Raw genomic sequence first — 5,725 nt, forward strand, 5'->3', positions numbered from 1 at the left:
CAGGAGACAGAGAAACCACCACCACGTGCTTTGAAAGGTCTGACTGCAGGACTAACCACCTACACCTGATTTTGGCCAGGACATCTGTCAGCAGTTCCCAGGGCGTGTGGCCGTGTTTCACACACCCTCTGCAGACGGAGCCCGTGGTGCTCAGCAGCCAGGCTCCACACTGGGGTGTTTGCTCAGTGCTGACTCACAGCAGAATGGCCCATCCTCAGTGGCAAACAATTCCCCACAGCATCACCCCATTCCCATGAAATCTCTCATTCCAGGACTGGCCAGCCTCCCCCCAGCTTAGTTTGCAAGATCTGAAAAGATCAAAGACTGAAGCACAGCAGCCCGAGGCAGCAGGAAGCACAGAAAGGGATCTACCTCAACGCAGGGAATACTAATTCCACCCAAAGATAAGTCACAGAAATAGGAATGTGACACCTGCATCTCCACAAATACCCCAAGGCGACTCGAGAGCTGCCCAGCTGCCCCGAGCCAGCACCAGCTCTCACTCACGGGCTGTGCTATGCTGTTCTCCACCTCCCCAAGCCTGCAGACAGACACACTGACATCAGTACCCCCTGCCTGCTTTTCCACAGCAACATACACAAGTTTGTCCCCCAGAAACTCCAGAATCCTTTTTGTGATATTCTTGAGAAAACCCTTCTCAGACTTGGCTGGGGGCAGGTGGATGTCACCACGAAACTGGGTATAACATCCAGTCTGACCGGGAAACTTCTGCGTGCAGCATGTTAAGTGTCTGCCTGAAACAGGGCTGTTGTGTTCAGACGCTGCTGAGGACATTCCTGTAGCTCACAGTATATCTCCTCTTGCTTAAACTGCACAAGGACGCTCCTGCTTCTCATCCTTCAAAGGGCTTTGTGCATGTGCAAGAGCAGATTTAAACCCTTGTGCACACCAGCAATCGTGACGTGAAGCAATATGCCCAGCCCTTGTGACACAGCACCTTGATATCCTGCAGTGGGGATAACACCGAAGGGGGACTGGAGGGACAGGGAGTCACCATGGACCAAGCTGCTCCTCCCTTTCTGCTATCCCACTGCACAGAAAACCTGGCCAAGAGCAGCGTCTGCCGGGCTCCCACCTGGGGAGGACGTGCTGCTCCTGGGCTGGCAAACACGACTAAAAGGGCTGTTCATTTGTGGCAGACCAGGATTTTCTTTCACTGAAGGATACTGACACCAGCACAACTTACCAAGCTGATGGCTTGGAGCACCTCAGCTCACCTGTTGGCTTTTAAGTCTCCTTTATAATCGAGCAGAACTCCTGCTGTGGCAAACCTGGTCAGCGCTTCCCCAGCTGCAGCTGCTCCTGCACGTGATGATGTCTCAGTTCTTTCCCCTTCATTTAGAAAAAAAAAATAAATTAAAAACTCCTTTTAACTCAAAGGAACTTAATAACAGGCAGAGAGTGGACAAACCGTCCCGCATTTAAGTATCCATTTGACAAAAGAGAGATCAATTAGACCTGCTGATTTCCTCTGCAGGTCTTTGGGGAGAGCAGGGAGGAGATGGAATAAACACCTTGCTGGCTGCAGACAAGCTCCTGTGGTCCCTGCACACAGCTGGAGTGCAGAGAGGGACCTTCACACTGCGCGAAGGCACCCAGCACGAAAGACGCAGAGGGGGGTGTCCAAGCCCTCCCTGGGGAGACCCGTGGTGCTGAGCCCATCCTGCCAAGGGAGCTCTTCAGAGAAGGAGCAGTGCGGGCAGCCAGCCCCAAAGACCAAACCCATCCCACCTGTCCCACTTCTCCCAGAGGAACAGGTTCCCAAGACGAAAGCACCACACTGGCTTTCAGCCTCTGCCTCAAACGAGTTCTTTAGAGAGACACAAACTTCGGGGTGCTTGTCCTGAGCAAAAGGACCATCATTCATCACCTCCTGAGAACCACCAGTCACTGGAAGTTAATGCCTCCCAAAGCTTCTCCATGGCAAATCCCTTCCTAATACAAAGTTAAAAACAATCTCTGAAATGCAAATAACCCAGCAACCTACACAGGATGATTTATGCCATGCCATCTTTTCCATACAAATAAATTAAAAGAAGAGAATGCAATTTAGGGGGAACCACATTGTATAATAAAAGAATGACATTCTGTCTGCAAAACTGAGAGCAGCGAGCTGCTGCCACTGCTGCTGGAGGATCGACCTTCCCAAACACCCAGAGAAGGATCCTGATTTATTCGGTTTGATTTTGTATACAAACCACTTCACGGCTTCAGGCACGTCAGGAAAAGACATTTTAATTTCTTTATGGTGGTGTCATTTCAAGGGAAGGTGGAAAGTTTGAGTCTCAGTTCACATTTGAAGCAGCAACAGAGAACCAAGATTCCCTGCGAGTGCCACCCAGCGCCAGCCCACGTCCCGCAGCGGCGCAGGATGCGCTCCTCGCACAGCAGCCTCCCCCACCGGCAAGCTCAGAGCGTGTTGGGGCCACAGGGAGTGGGACCCTTCGTGACAGGGAGCTGCGACCTGCAGCCTCTGGCCAGGAAAGGGCTTTGGAGCCAGCAGGAACGGGAGATGCACCAAGAGGTACAACAGCAACAAAACCCAGCAGCATAGGAAGGGCGGCACTTTGTAACTCCCTGCTCCATCAGCATCAGGCACAACAGAGAGAACAGCTCTCAGGGCTGCTGGAGGCCAAACGATGAGGATGGGGAGCGTGGGGGGCTGGTGTGGAGCCCCCTCCCAAGGCAGCCACCAGAGCTCAGGCTACTGGGGCATGGTGCCTGCAGCTGACTGCCTGCACCTCCCCTGGCGTTACCGTGTGGTGAAGGTTAACGTCGGGATGTTTATTCTGCTCTATTAAACTTTATCAAATGGAGAGGGAAAATCTATCTGGATAAACTGAGTGGATGGGAGGGAGCTGGCTGGGTAACAGGGCTCCCCACAGCCACCTGCCCCCACGGCTGCTGCTTTGGGCTGGAAGTGAAACAGGGAAGGGCTTACAGGTTTGTTTCCTGTCACTGCGCAGCGAGTCGGGCCGGGTGTAAGTGCCCTGCTATAAATAACAGCAGGGAAGGGACGCCAGTCCCAGCACAGGGAGGAACACTGAAGCCTTCTCAAAGGGATGTGTAAATCTGAGCCAAGTGACACCAGCCTGAGCCCCACTCACAGCACAGGGCTTGTTCTGGCTCAAGGACGCCTGTTCAGGCCCCCAGCTCGAAGGGAAGGGCTGCCAGAACCCCCAGCCTGACAGACAGCTTGTGCACAGACCCCAGAAGGAGCCACAGCAATCACTGCCACCAGTTTATAAACCCCAGGGATTGATGTGCTAGGCTCTTCCAATTTAATTTTAAATCACAAGTTTTATCCAAGTGAAGACAGGGGCCTCGGGGCTTTTTATTAATATTATACCAATTAAATTAATACTCACACATATTAATAGCAGTAAAAAAAGCCTGCACTATGAAAAAGCACGAGGTACTTATAACCACACAGATCCTTCCTAAAGCAGGGCGGCTTCTCCCGGCAGCGATAAGACCCTGTCAGGTAATCATAATCCTTACAGGGAAATGCTTTGCCTTCGCTGCTGTCCTCTAGGAGAGTAAAGCTGAGACAATCTGTCTGCTTCCTAAAATATAATTCCTCTTTACTAGAGCTGATCATCTAAAACGGGCTGGAGGACGTGTCTTCTCATCCCTCCTTCTTCTCCGCATCCTCGCTGGCAGAGCCCCAGCTCTGCTGAGGGCTGTGCTGCTCATCACCCGGAACACACGGCTTCACAGGAAGGGGAAGCCTTCAAACAGAAAAATGCCACGAGCATCAGCCAGGGACTGCAAAATCCCAAGCCCCAGCTCGAGTTCTGACAAAGAGACAACGTGTGGCCTTGGGAAAAATCACCTCTCCTCCCTGCAGACGCTCCATCTGCTTCTGGCTAATAAAATGGGATTGTAAAAATGCCCCATCCCAAAGGGCAGGTAAAACTTTGAAGGTGAAAATTGTGTTACAAGCGTGATACATTATTATAGCCCAGCAAAACCCCTTTCAGGCCTCTTTTCTATTCCGAGCGAAGCAGCCACATTTCAAACTGAAAGCTGCAGCCCAGCTTTCCCATTTGCACAGGCTCCTTTCAGCAGGCAGCAGATTAAAGCTGAGAGGATAATCCATAGCAATTAATTTATTCAATGAATTTTGCCTCATTTTCTGCTCACAAAATGTCTGGGAGCCATTTACCTTTTTCTTTCCTTGTGGTTTACTCATTATTCACAATTATTGCAGTGTAACTCTCGGTCTGTAAATTACTCCTGAACAATTAGCCGAGCGCATTTTAGAAGCTATTTGGGTTAGTTTCAGTTTAATACACAGGGCACATTGTCTCTTTGTTCTCTGCCTGCCATTAGGGATAAGAAAGGGCACCGACGTGGCCAGGATCCAACGAGCTGCGTCCAGCGGCTGCGCCCAAGCCCACGCTGGTCCCTCTCCTGCAGCAGGGATAACAGAGCCCTGCTCTCTGTTCTCTGTGCCCTGCTCCCAATGTGGGCTGTTTCCACCCCTCCACAGCTCAGATAACCCCCTCAGGAACGCTCCTCCAGAAAAAACACAATACATTTTTTAGAAGTTGAGCTTTTCTGGTGCCTGTGAGTATTTCCCTGTGTTGGTTTATGTTCTCACAAGCATCTCCATCACCACAGAGAACCGCTGCAACGTTAACAAGTTTCCTCCAGTTTACACCAAAAAAGAGGAGGAATCTTTGAAGGTGCATTACCAGAGAGGACACTGGGACATGGTATTTTAACTAAAGAGGGATGGGGACACTGGTAGGTGAAGGATTTGTTAGGAAAGTCCCAGCCAGTTACCACCAGACTGACTCTGTATAGGTTCAGAGGCATTTTAGCATTTTAATGTGCTATTGGCTTAGCAAATAAATAAATTACAAAGTGCAAAAAGAGCTTCTGGAAAATACATTAAGGCAATTTGCAAATAATTGCAGTGAGCTGGGCTATTAGGACTCTGACTTGTGAAGTATAAAGTCTCCCAGAGATAATGATGATAATCATATCGAAAATAGTTGCCATCCTTTAATCTTCCAAGACAAAACAGAGATCTTGGGGAATTTGGGACCCTGTCACTCTAATTGAACATCTGACAGGAAAGTAATTAGAGCAGGAAGCCAAAGGGTCACCTGATTGCCTGTGCTGAACTCATCAGCCTCAGCTTGCCTGGCGCGGGGCAGCTCACTCACCTCCCCATGGGTCTCCTGTTTCAACAGCCCCGCTGCCAGCGGGGAGGCTGCAGGCAGAGTGTTCCCAGACACGGACCTCAGCACCCTGCTCCAGCCACGGGAAGATTCCTGTCCACAAAGGCAGCCTGGGAAGAACAGCACCAAAGCCGTGGGACAGGAGCCCTTTGCTGCCCAGCCTGTTACAGTGCAGGATCGCTTCCTTGGAGGTCATTCTTCTAAAGACAACAGAAACACATTGAAAACCAGCTGTGCAGGGGAACACCAAAGTTCCCAGTGGAAATACCTCCCTGCCCACCCCTTTTCTCAAGGTGCCACCTGCTTCATCCCCCCCTCCATCGCGCTTCAGGCGGGCCCTGGATTGACACTGTGAGCAGGGGGATGCTCGGCCACCTGCATCCATCCCATCCTCCAGGACAGCCCTGGCCTCTTCGGAGGGACAGCATCGCTCAGAGCACACCCTGTGCCAGCTGTGGCCAGGGGACACACAGGGCCCATGGGAAAAGCAGCAGGGCTCCTCTGGAACAGGA

This window comes from Gallinula chloropus, assembly GCF_964237585.1.
Source record: "Gallinula chloropus genome assembly, chromosome: 10".
Taxonomy (NCBI): Eukaryota; Metazoa; Chordata; class Aves; order Gruiformes; family Rallidae; genus Gallinula; species Gallinula chloropus.